Source organism: Lutra lutra, chromosome 2 (genome assembly GCF_902655055.1).
Source record: "Lutra lutra chromosome 2, mLutLut1.2, whole genome shotgun sequence".
NCBI classification, from domain to species: domain Eukaryota; kingdom Metazoa; phylum Chordata; class Mammalia; order Carnivora; family Mustelidae; genus Lutra; species Lutra lutra.
The window spans coordinates 108,114,832-108,128,709 of NC_062279.1; the positions used below are offsets into that span (position 1 = coordinate 108,114,832).

The 13,878-nt window shown below is 40.2% G+C and overlaps 1 long non-coding RNA gene across 1 annotated transcript; it reads right to left on the minus strand.

Annotated features, from left to right (window-relative positions):
* Positions 1 to 9,309: 9,309 nt before the first annotated feature.
* LOC125093263 (uncharacterized) lies at positions 9,310 to 13,849 on the minus strand. Its single transcript, XR_007125189.1, has 4 exons — positions 13,295 to 13,849; positions 12,244 to 12,359; positions 11,530 to 11,609; positions 9,310 to 10,218 (listed from the first exon to the last, which is right to left on the minus strand). It is a non-coding gene; the product is annotated as an uncharacterized LOC125093263 (long non-coding RNA).
* Positions 13,850 to 13,878: the final 29 nt, after the last annotated feature.

Sequence of the window (13,878 nt, forward strand, 5' to 3'; positions counted from 1 at the left end):
CCCAAATCCAGCCTTATTTGAGGGAGGGATGAATCTACAGAAGCCTACTGTGGCAAAGTAGTGAGTATTTGTCTAACACTTCTCAGCTCTGGGAGAAGAATTTTTTTTAAATACCTCAACCTGTGGATTTTGCCTACAGATGAGCCCACTGACGGCTTTTTCCTTGTCCCACTCTTCCTCCTGCTGTCATAGCTCAGAGGTCACCTCCTCTCAAAAGTGGCGTTTCTGGAGAACTCCCTGTTGTAGCCTAATATTTGTGCGTCCCCCCTAAATTCGTATATTCAGGCCTAATCCCAGTGTGATGGTGTTTGGAGTGGGACCTTGTGCAGGTGACTAGGTCATGACGGTGGAGCCCTCATGAAGGGCTTAGAGTCCTTACAAAAGAGGCTCCTGACAGCATCCTTGCCCCACCACCATGTGAGGAGCCATGTGAAGACAGCTGTCCGTGGGCCAGGAAGTCGGCTCTGAGCAGATCCTCTGCCCTGATCTTGGACGTCCAGCCTCCAAAACTGTAAGAAATACATTTTTGTTATTTATTGGACAGCCAGTCTGGTATTTTTGTTCTAGCAGCCCACACGACGCTGCCTAAACTCATCACCCTGTTCCTCCAAGCCCTCCTTATTATTTATGGTTACTCCGTTTCTTTAAACTCTCAGCTCCTACAATCTGCTCCACCTCCTGCCAATTTAGAAATACTGATACACAAGTTTTTAATTTTGATGAAGTTTAATGTGTCTATTTTTTCTTCTATTGCCCATACCTTTGGTGTCCTATCAGAAATCATTGCTAAGTCCAGTGTCACAAAACTTCCCCCTGTTTTCTTCTAAGAATGTTACAGTTAGTTTCAGCTTTTTTGTCTAGGTCTTTGACCCATTTGGAACTGATTTTTGTATGTGATGTAAGGTAAGGCCTAACTTCATTCTTTTGTATGTGGTCACACAGGTTCCCCAGCACCATTTGTTGAAGAGCCTATCTTTTGCCTCTCAAATGGTCTTGGTATCCTTGTTGAAAATTATTTGACCATATATATGAGCTTTTTATTTCTGGGTCAATACTATCTTTTTTAAAATAAATGAATTACTAGGGGTGCCTGGTGGCTCAGTTGGTTAAGAGTCTATCTTCAGATCAGGTCATAATCTTGGGTTCCTGGGATTGAGCCTCAAAGGGGGCTTCATGCTCAGCAGGAAGTCTGCTTCTCCCTCTCCCTCTCTGCCCATCCCCCTGCTTGTGTTCTCTCTGTCTCTCTCTCAAAAAAATAAATAAAATCTTAAAAAAAATGAATCACTAAACAGTTTTATACTAACATCAGAATATTCAGATGAATCAGTGAAACAGAATAGAGATAATAAAACCATATCCTCTAGTATGAAAGTGACATCACACCATGAAGGAACAGGAAATAATATCATTTTTAAAAAGTGCTAGGGCAATTGGTTAATTATTTAGAAAATTAAAATAACACATTTTCAGTTGGTTAAGCATCTGCCTTTGGCTCGGATCATGATCCCAGGGTCTTCGAATTGAGCCCCATGTCAGGCTCCCTGCTCAGCTGGGAGCCTGCTTCTCCCTCTGCCTGCTGCTCCCCCTGTTTGTGCTCTCTCTCTGTCTCTGTGACTAATTAATTAATTAATTAATTCTTTTTAAAAAATGAGAACAGCTTAAAGAAAGCTGATTACATAAAAATTAAAAAAAAAGAATAACATATTTTCTCTCTTTTCATATACCCAAATCTAAGAGTTAAGTCTAAAAAGCAGAAACAATATTGTATGTATATATATTCTATATATGTAAGTATCCATATATGAAACATTTGATATGGGAATGGGAGCTACTTTTCTAAGCGTAAAAAAATAGATTCAGGGTTGGGGGTTAGGGATAGAGTGGCTGGGTTATGGACATTGGGGAGGGTATGTGTTATGGTGAGTGCTGTGAATTGTGTAAGACTGATGATTCACAGACCTGTACCCCTGGGACAGATAATACATTATATGTTAATAAAAAAATAGATTCAATCACAAATACAAAGCACAGTAGATTGATGACATAAAAAGGGAAAACTCGTGTTCTAAAATGACAGTTCGCAAATCATGAAAAATAATTATATCAGTCTTGAAAAAAATTTAATATTCCTAATATATAGATTGTTTATAACTCAGTGAATGGAACACCCAGTTTTAAAAATAGGGAGGGGCTTCCTGATTGTGTTGGTGGATAGAACATGCAACTCTTGATCTCAGGATCGGGAGTTCAAGCCCCACATTGGGCATGGAGCCTACTAAAAAAGTAAACAAAAATAGGTGAAAGACACACAAAATTTTGGAAATACCAATGACCAATATATGAAAGAATGTTTAAATTCATTGAAAATGCAACTAAAACAGTAAGATACCATTTTTTACCCATGAAATTTTAAAGATACATCTTAAAAGGAAAATATCAAATATTGATTAGAGAGAAGTGTTCATATATTGCTGTTCGCAATTACACTGAAACTATATTTCTGGAGAAAATTTAAGACTACGCATGAAGGTTTTTTTTTTTTTTTTAAAGATTTTATTTATTTATTTGACAGAGATCACAAGTAGACGGAGAGGCAGGCAGAGAGAGAGAGAGAGGGAAGCAGGCTCCCTGCCGAGCAGAGAGCCTGATGCGGGCCTCGATCCCAGGATCCTGAGATCATGACCTGAGCCGAAGGCAGCGGCTTAACCCACTGAGCCACCCAGGCGCCCACATGAAGGTTTTTAAAGTATTTGTTCCTAGCTGCAGACTGGTAGTCTACATTGGATTCTGGGCCAGAATACCACATTAATGGATAAACCTGAGAATCCCAGGGAAGTCTGGAGTTTGGTTAATAGCATTGTCTTCAGTGTTAATGTCTTCATTTTTGAGAAGTATACCATGGTCATGGAAGATGTCAAAATTAGGGGAAGGGAACGCATGAACTCTCTGCACTACCTTTACAACTCCTCTGTAAATCAAAACTCATTCCTCCCAGAAGTTTTCTTGAGTAAATATCCATCCCACTTGGCTCACTCAGTTCTACTTCTAAGATATAACTATGGGTAACAATGAGAGAAAAAATAGTTTTGGATTAGTTATTCATTATTCGTTGCAGTCGTATACTTGATAGCAAAAGAGAAAGGAAGGAAAAGACAAGCAGTCCAAATGCTCAACACTATGGGCAATGTCATAGACAGACTCATTCACACATAAAATAATTATGAGACCCGCTCTGGATATTGGGGCATAGAAGCAACCAAAATGAAGATCTCTGACATGAAAGAGCTTAATTTCCAAAAGAGGAAAAACAGACAGTGAATAAGATAAATAATACGTGTAGATATTAGTCATCAATATTAAAGCCCAAAATAAAATCACTAAAGGGATGAAAAAAAACAGGGGGAGGTTGCGCTTTTAGGTAGAGAGGACAGAGAAAGCCTCACTGGGAAGCGGATATTTGAGTGAAGACCCAGGGGAAGCAGAGTGCAAACCCTAAGGACCTCGAGGCAGAAGGACAGCAAGTCCACAAGCCTCAGTGCAGGGGCCATGAATGGGACATCTGAAGCAGAGTGAACAAGGAAGGATGGTAGTAGGAGAGGAAATGATAAAGTTGGAAGAGAGCACAGATGATAGGGACAATGGCTCAGTCTGAGTGAGATGGGAGCCATGGAGGGTTTTGAATAGAGAAGGAACATGATACGACTTTCAGCTGAATGGATTCTCTCTGGTCCTGGGTTCAGAATAATCAGAATAGGGGCAAGGGTGAAATCATGGAGTGTTACCTAACAAACATTATTCTTAATAACTTGAAGGCATCAAAGTGCTCAAAATATTGCACTATAAGTTTAAAAGGACACAAATCTAAATACACTATGATCCCTTCTTCTAAAAAAACAAACTGACCGAATTTTGGATACTAAAATTACAGTTAAGTTTTGTTTTGCTCTCAACTCTTCTATGTTTCTCAACTTTTTCTGTAATGAACATCTTTTCCTTTAAAAGTAAGTGAATGAAAATGTCTACCTGATTATGAATTGCTCACCTCTAATCAGTTGAGGTCTGAGTGTGATTTCTTTTACTTTTTTTTTTTTTGACTAATGGGAATTTTCTTTTTAATTCTTTTTTTTTAAAGATTTTATTAATTTGACAGAGAGAGAGATCACAAGTAGGCAGAGAGGCAGGCAGAGAGAGGGGGGAAGCAGGCTCCCTGCTGAGCAGAGAGCCCAATGTGGGGCTCAATCCCAGGATCCTGAGATCACGAGCTGAGCCAAAGGCAGAAGCTTAACCCACTGAGCCACCCAGGCACCCCCTGAGTGTGATTTCTTACAGCATTGAGGCTGTTTGGTTCAAGATATTTTAATATTCATCTGTAAAGCTTTTGTAGCTCTGAAAGCATACTGAGCATTTTTAACTGAAACTTCTTTAGTCTAAAATGACAATAGGCTAAGGTTTTTTATTTTTATTTTTAAGTAATTAATTAGTTAATTCACATGTAATGTATTATTTGTCCCAGGGGTACAGGTCTGTGAATCATAAGTCTTACACATTTCACAGCACTCACCATAGCACATACCCTCCCCAATGCTCACCACCCAGCCACCCTATCCCTGCCCCTTCCCCTTCCACTCCAGCAACCCTCAGTTTGCTTCCTGAGATTAAGAGTCTCTTGTGGTTTGTCTCCCTTCCCGGTCCCATCTTGTTTCATTTTTTCCCTCCCTACCCCCCACGACCCCCTGCCCTGCCTCTCAAATTCCTCATATCAGAGAGATCATATGATAATTATCTTTCTCTGATTGTCTGATGGACTTACTCTGCTTAGCATAATATCCTCTAGTTCCATCCAAATGGCCAGGATTTCATTTCTTTTGATGGCTGCATAATATCCCATTGTGTATATGTATGTATGGAGATTATATATATATATATATATATATATATATATATATATATATATGTATACCACATCTATCTATCTATCTATCTATAACACATCTTCTTTAGGCTAAGGTTTTTACACAACAGAACTTTAGAGCTGAAAAGTTTAGAGATAATTTCATTTAGTTTCAGGAGATGGAAGAATCAGTAGTGAAATGACCAAACCAAGGACTCTTGGATCCAGAATCAGAACCCACATGTTCCGATACCTGGTCTGCCTCTACCGTATGGTCAAGGAAAATTGAGAGCAACATGCCAAATTTTAAGGGTTTACCTAAAACATCAAAGGTAGGATTCTTATTTCTTTTCAAGCACCTAAATTAAATGGCATTTTTTAAAGATTGTATTTATTTGAGAGAGAGAGAGAGACTGAGCATGAGCAGGGGGAGGAAGAGTGGGGAGGAGCAAGCTCCCCACTGAACAGGGACCCTGATGCCAGGCTCGATCCCAGGACTCTGGGCCCAGGACCTGAGCCAAAAACAGACACTTAACTGATTGAGCCACCCAGGTGCCCCTAAATGGTATTTTTTAAAATATTCATCTATTTTAAGCTATTCTCTTATTAAGGAAGATCTTCAATGGCTACTATGTGCCAAGCTCTGGTAAAAACTTTCAGAATTTAGTCTAAATGAAAAGCTATGATTGTAGGTCCTTGCCTGTGCACTTAAGGGGGAAAAAAGAGCTTAAGAAAGTTACTTTAAAGAATAAAAAGTACTGCCACTATCAGATTTTCAACATGCTAGTAACTGTGTATTGAAAAGCTCTTTGCTGCCCCATTGTGGGGAAATAAAGATCTTCACATTAAAAATCTTAGAGGCAAGAGTTACATTGGAAATTAGAGATAATTTCTCTGGGGGCCTGAGATTAGCTTAATACCATTTAGCCATGTGAGTGGTAAGTTCTTTCTGTTCTGTTAATAAGACATGTAATTGCATAGAGAACAATGAGGCTTTGCTTCTTTCAGGAATCATCCCACGATGTGTGTAGAGGTAAGTTGTAGGCAAAAACTTCTAAGGGAGCAGAGCTCAAGCTGGCATACCTGGGAAGAAAGCCAAATATAGCAGGAAAGTGAGGACGGGACTAGGGGCATGGCATGCTTCAGACACCGGTGTCTCTGCCAGGAACTGACCGTATGACCTCTCTGGGCCTCAGTTTCCTCATTTGTCAAAGATTTGGAGAGAGGATCGCTCAGGACCTTGCACAGGTTTCTTGTCCCGCCCTTATAGCCTCTCGTGTTGAGCATCTTGGCTGTGTCCATGAACTAGTAATTTTCCCCACCCGCAAGTAAGGAGTTGTGAAGTTTCTGGGCATCTTTCTCCTCCCTGCTTTTCTGCTATGCATCTACAGTGGGCATATCCAGCAATAACTACAGGCGGTGGAAAGAGGACTGGACTGGAAGATAGCGCCTGGGTTGGAGCCCCGATTCTGCAGTTACCTTCTCCGTGTAACTGTTGGTGAGCATTTAACTTCCTGGGGCCTCAATTTTTCCTGCTGTCATAGAAGAGAGTTCAACTACATCAGTGACTCTCAACTCTGGCAGTATTTGAGGCTCACCTGGGGAGTTTGGTAAAAATGCTGATACGTAGACTCCTCCCCGGACCAGTTAAACCAGAGTCTTACCAGGGTTGGGCCTGAGCATCAGTAGCTGCAAAAGTGGCAAAAGCTTAAAAAAAAAAAAAAAGTATTTGTAAAAGCAAAGAGCCAGAGCCAGAATAGCCAAAATGATCATGATAACAAGATGTCGAGTCTCCTTCTAAAGCTACAGTAAGCAAGACAGTGTGGGATCAGCACGAAGTCAAACAGACCAGTGAGGCAGACTCTCACACATAAGGGCACCTGATTTGTGATGAAAGACGCCACTGTCATACGGTGGGGGAATGGGTGGAATTTTCCATGACTGGCATTGCATCTGGTAAATATCAACATATGGGAATAAATGAACCCTGACCCCTTATCTCACACCACATACAAAAAACAATCTAGAGAGTGACAGGCCTAGATGTGAAAAGTAAAGCAAGAAATCTAAAATAATGTAGGAAAGTGTCTTTATGACCTTGAGGTTGTATGGTCGCCCTTACCTATTCTTTCTGTAGTTCCCTTCCACATCGAATATGGCTGACTCATGTGACCACTAGGTTACTGGGGTGCAGCTTTGGAAGATAAGTCATGAAAAATATGTGGCTTCTGCTTTGTTCTCTTTTGGATCACTTGTTCCAGGAAAAGCCAGCTGCCACGTTGTCAGGACACACAAGTGACCCTCTGGAGATGCCCATATGGCAAGGAGCTGAGGCCTCCTACTAATAGTCAGCAAGAATCTGGCACATCCTGCCCATAGCTATGTAAGTGAACCATCTTGGAATCAGACATCCCTGCCCTAGTGAAGCCTTTGGTTGACTATGGCCTTTCATGACATCTTGACTATAACCTGAAGAATCATTAGCTAGAACCACCTAGCTGTGCTGCTCCTGATTCTCTGACACACAAAAACCATGAAATCATTTACTTTAGCCATTAAGTTTTATTTTTTGTTTTTTTTTTTTTAATTTTATTTATTTGAGAGAGAGAGAGAGAGCGAGCGTGAGAGTGGAGAGGGGTCAGAGGGAAAGCAGACTCCCCTCGGAGCAGGGAGCCCGTTGTGGGACTTGATCCTGGGACTCCAGGATCATGACCTTAACTGAAGGCAGTTGCTTAACCAACTAAGCTACCCAAGGACCCTCTAAGTTGTCTTTTTTTTTTTTTTTTAAGATTTTCTTAATTTATTCATGAGAGAGAGAGAGAGAGAGAGAAACAGAGGGAGAAGCAGGCTCCCCGCTGAGCAGGGAGCCCGATGGGACCCCTTCCCAGGACCCTGGGATTATGACCTGAGCCGAAGGCAGACACTCAACTGACAGAGGCACCCAGGCACCCTTAGCCACTAAGTTTTAGGATAATTTATCGCATAACAATAGAGAACAAATATATCCTTCAGACAGCTTCCAGACTAATCTCTTTAAAGTATAGTTGTCCCCAGACCTTGGTCTCCAATATCATTCCCATTAAAAGGAACTGGAGCACATCACAAAATGACTCTTTCTGGAACTAAGGCAGTGTAGGTATAAAATAAGCTTCATTATGCCAGAAAGTGAGGAAGTGTTGAGGAAAGAATGGGGAATGTCACAAGAAACCATCTGAAGAGGTTCCCACTGGCCCAATCTAGAATAATTTGAATCTCAAAATAATTAAATCCAGTAATGAATTATACACCTTTGGAAAAATTAGAAACTTGTGAGTCTAAACCAATAATAAAACCAATGAAAAAGTGTATAAGATATGAACAGATGTTTTAAGAGAGAAGATACGTAAATGGCTAATAAGCTCATGAAAAGATATTCAACATTAGGGAAATCCAAAATAAAACCATGGAGATACCATTTCATACTAGAATGAGAAATAAGACAGAAAATAGAGATTATAATAAATGACCATAATAAATTGACAGAAAATAACATGTATTGGTGAAGATGTGGAGAGATGGAAACCACTGTCTGTCAATGGTGATTATATGAAATGGTACCATCACTTTTGAAACAGTTCTGTGTGAGGCACCTGGGTGGCTCAGTCAGTTAAGCATCTGCCTTTGGCTCAGGTCCTGATCTCAGGGTTCTGTGATCAAGTCCCATGTCAGGCTCCCTGCTCAGTGGGGAGCCTGCTTCTTCTTCTATCCATTCTCCCATTCTCGCTGTCAAATAAATAAATAAAATCTTAAAAAAAAAAAAAGGAAACAGTTTTATGGCTTTTCAAAAAGTTAAACATAAAACTACCCTACTTCTCAGCAATTACATCCCCAGGTATCTGGGGAAACAAATACTTGCAAGAGAATGTTCCTATCAGCATGATTCATTATAGTCCCAAACAAGAAGCAACCTAAATGTCTATCAACTGGTGAATGAATAGACAAAATAGAGTAGATGCATACAGTGAAATACTATTCAGTAATGAAATGGAACGAACCACTGACACATAGTATACCACAGAGAAGCCATAGTTAAAAAACATTTTGCTGAGACAAAGTATTTAAATGATTCCAATCATATGAAGTGTTTTATAAAGGTAAGTATACAGAAACAGAAAGTAGATGTGTGATTGCCTGGCTCTGGAAGTAGGAATGAGGATTAACTTTAAAAGGGCATTAGGGATCTTACTGGGGGGATGAAAATTTTAAAACCGATTTATGGTGAAGGTTACACCATTTTGGTAAAAGCCACTCAACTGCACACTTGAGCTGTGTGATATGTGAAATAAATCTCTTTTGCAACAACTAACATGATAATCTGAAATATAATAGGAATGTAACAAATTGACTCAATGGTATTTCATTGAAGAGGAGTCTATAAACAAGGATGTAAACCATGTATTTTTTTAATAATAAATAATCTCTCCAATAAAACATTTTTAACATTTAGGCCAAACATTGTGTTTGAGATAAAGGATAATGAAATGATTTTATCCATGAGCCAAGATGAAAATTTTAAAACCATATTTCACAATGCAAGCAAATAAAAGTAATGACCAAAATTGAACACATTTTAATACCATATGCAGTTTTCCTCTTTTTATTTTTTTATTATGGACAATACCTACAGAAGTTAAACAAACCTTGTTTCATCTACACCAAACCCACTTTCTGTCATCCCCATTCCGCACTGATTTATTGTGAAGCTAGTCTCAGACACATCATGTGAACATATTCATAATGCAAAATACATCTTGCAAGGATGGCTCGAATCTAGTTGCAGTTTTATTTCAAAGAAAAAAATGACAAGGTGTATAAGTATATTTACGAAATAGTCTAAGGAATTTCAGAATGTCAAATCAAACAGACTAGAAGAACATGGTTTGTAATTCTCAAATGTTTTATGATTAAATTACAACTGTAACAATGTTATTGAAGGTTGTATATCCTATAGTTCTTCTTATTCAGTCTTACTACTCAGATTTCCTTTATGTACGATGTGTGCTTCATTTAAAAGAAAGTTTTCCATAAGGAATATACCAATTTGGCATTTCTAATTCTAAAAGATGACACTAAATTCTGTTGTTCTCCCATCATGTTGTTTGGGAGCATTTGTCCTCATTGTATTTTTTCCGGTCTGAATTTGTGTAGCGACTCTCTTCCCACCTCAGATGCAAAGGCTGAGCAGTGAGTTGTCAATTATAGCTTTTAAAAGATCTCTCCAAAGGATATTTAAGTCCTTTATATAGTTTCCTTGTTCACAAACACAATGTTCATGGCAAAGCCAGTACCTAAACATAAAAATAAAAACAAATTAACTAAACCCTCAATAAATCTGTTATTTAAAGAGAGAGAGAGAGAGAGAGAGAGAGAAATGAAACTAAATGCCGTATCTGACCCTAGAGTAGATTCAGTACTAGAAGAAAAAAAAAATCTATGAATGATATTACTGGATCAATTAACTAAATTGAAATACTGGTGCTCAATTAGATAGAAATGTTGTAACAATATTGAATTTACCAATGTTGACAACTGTGCTGTGTTATATAAGAGAACCACCCAATTCTTAGGAAATACACGATAAAATACTGGATGAAGAACCATGATATGTGTAACTTACCCACAAATGGCTCAGGAAGTATATCTTTCTCTCTACATGTTATACATATCTTAAATATTATGGATAGATAAAGATATGTAGAGAGGTAGACACAGATAAATGATAAGAAAAAAGATGATAAAGCAGGGGCACCTGGGTGGCTCAGTCAGTTGGGTGTGGGTCTCTTGATTTTGGCTTGGATTATGATCTTGGAGTCATGGGATTGAGCCCCACTTTGGGCTCCATGGGGAGCATGGAGCCTGCTTGGGATTCTCTCTCCCTCTCCCACTGTCCCTTGCTTGCTCTCTCTCTCTCTCTTAAAAAAAAAAAAAGAAAAGATGAAGCAAATGTATAAAATATCAACAATAGGTAAATATGGGTATATGGGTTTCTTTGCATTATTCTTATTCTTATAATTTTTCTATGAGTTTGTGATTATTTCCAAATAAAAATTTAAATGTAACTATGACCATGAAATGGTCATAAAAAGGCCCACCCTGATCTGGCCCATGCCACCTTCCAATCTCATATTTATGGTTATTCTATATTAATTGTATTTCCAGACCATTTTCTCTTCTGTATTCCTTCACAATCTACAGACACAATCCTCTGTCTGGAACATCATTGTAACTCTTTTTCCACTTGATAATGTTCTACTCATCCTCACTACTCTGAGGAAGTAGTTTAGCATACTGGTGAAGAGCAGAAACGTGATCAGCGAAGAGTCAACAAATTGAGCATTCACCAAGTATGTTAGCTGCTACCCCTGTGACACCCCACAGACACCCTGCTACTCACCCCAATCTAACCTCCTCCACAGTCCCTCGCATTCCCCTGTGGAGAGCAGTTGCAACACATCTGAAGGACCTACTGTCCTCCATGTTTCTGCCACTCTCCAGGGCCTCCATGATGTATATTTGCAAATAATGCTTCTTTGATATGTATTTTTAAAGTATTACAATGATCCATTTATGAGACAAAAATAAAAGCAGTCATCACTTACTCCATTCTCTGTGCCAGTCCTCCCCTTTGCAGTCTCCAAACTGGTTCAGTGAGCAGGGTCATGTTTCCTAGTACCCCTTTCTGTAGAGAGAAATGACAGAACCCCCAAGAATAGGGTGAAGGTGCCAGTTAGGGACCACAGAAACTATTACTGGATCCCTGAAAGGCCAAGGCCACACTTGGGAAAAGTCTCGCAGTCTTGGTAAAAGAAAGTGATTCTATTGTAACTGTCATTTGATCAGGACTGGGCTGGAGTGGAAATGATGGAAATGATGAGAGTGGAATGATGGAGGAAAGATGTTAGGGTTCAAAGACCACGGCCAAGAAAGAACTCTTGAGATGTCTTTGGAGCAAAAAGCTGGTTTTATTAAAACACGGGGACAGGCCCCGTGGAAAGAAAGAGCTGCAGTGGGGTCATGGGGAGTGGTCCATTATATACTTTCAAGTTGGGAGGGGATTAGGGATAGTTAAGTTTCTAAGGCATTTTGGAAGCAAGGTTTCCAGGAACTTGAGCGGGCTAGCTATTGTTAGAAAAGGTCATTTACTATTTTCTAATAAGATCCATATCAGTGGGCCATGGACTTGGGAGGTGATTGCCAACATGTATCTTGGGGGGTTTAGAGATAATGGAAATTTCTAAAGGAATTTTTATATGTTAAAGTAGTTTCTCTCTCGCAAAAAGAAATAAATAAAATCTTTTAAAAAATAGACTTACAAGATCCTGGGGGTTGGGCTAAAGTTGCCTTTTTCCCTTAGCATAAACATTAACATCGAGGCAGTTGAGTCCTTAGAGGAATGTCATTCTGCCTGTTTCAAGGACTTGTCCGTGGCCTGTGGGTAGTAAGAAAATTCATTTCTCTTCTGCCTTTGTTTCCCACATCAAGAAGACTGTAAACTAGGGGCTGAGTCTTAGTGTGGAATCCCCCCATTTCCTTTGATAGACAAGGATACTGGAGCCCAGGTAGAGCAAGTGTGGCAAGGGTCCTAGTGCACACAGGTGACAGAGCCAGGACTCCTGATGCCCAGGTCTGTGCTCTATTCTTTCCATCACACCTTTAGCTAATAGACAGCCTCAGATTTGAGAGCCACTAAAAACATGGCAACTGTTATTCTTCCCAGGGGAAAACAGATCACAGATCTGAAAATGTAGCATCCTTGGGCACTGTTTTACATTACACACATTTTAAATACAAAGTGTTTATTGTGGCAGTGCTAGAGTATGTTTGGATGTCTGGCCTTGCGTGAGACACAACTTGTAAATGAGAACTGAAAGCTAAAATCCACCTCAAGAAACATCCACACATCCTCCTAATCCAGCATCCTAGCCTCACTTCTAACCACACCTAATTCCTCTGTCCCACCACCCCCGCAATATTTTCTTTTGTTTCTACTTTTTAATGGGCTGCTTCTTCTGCCTAGAATTCTCTCTTCTTGTTTTTCAAGTTACTAGTTTTCTCTGTGTAATCTTTCTCTCAATGGACTTTAGTTACTTGGATATAACGCTGTCTCCTTAAGCAGTAGTCATCCTAGTATTGCTCCAATCCTAACAGAGCTCTGAACAACAGAACTTCTCCCATAATCTTACAGAATTAGATAAAAAATGAGACCAAAGCAAAGGAATGGCGAACACTGGGTTCCCTATGTGAATTACTTCTGACAGGGGAGGCCGATTTTTGTTTGGATGGTTTGTTTGTGGAGTCTTATTATGTATTTAAAAATAATAAAGATTGTGTATTACTAAAGTACAGTAACCAGAAATTACTCACATGACAAGACTGACCTAACGGGTATCCACATCTTCCGTTACTTGGAGAGGCATGCTTTTCCTCTGCTTCCTACGTACGTTACATCACAATGGCTGCTTTTTGACCTTCAACCGTCCACTTTCACTGCACTGATAGACGTTGACGTTGAAATGGGGAGCTACAGGTCAACTCCCTTTCCTCCCGCGGGCCTGTTCTCTGTGTCTCTGTGTTGAGACTCAGGGGTCCTTAGCCGTTTGTTTGGGGTGTGAGCAGTTTGTTTCCTTCCGTTTCAGCAGAAACGGTCAATACCCACCGCATTAAAATGATCACTACTGCGAATCTGCAAGTATGTTTTCGGCGCCGATATACGCACAAACATCAAGGGCGAGGATTTAAAAACCTAACGGCCCGCACTTCATCTCACGAGCGGCTGGCGCCTTTTCCGAGGAGACGCGGGCGCAGCGAGGGGACCGAAGCCCCACCCCGCGGCCGCAGGGAGCCCACCGCTCCTTGCCCTCGCGCTCTCCCTCCTCACCCCCACGACCACGCCCCTTTCCTGAAGGCCTACGCCTGAAGGCCGTAGCCGCGCCCGCCCGCGCTGGGCC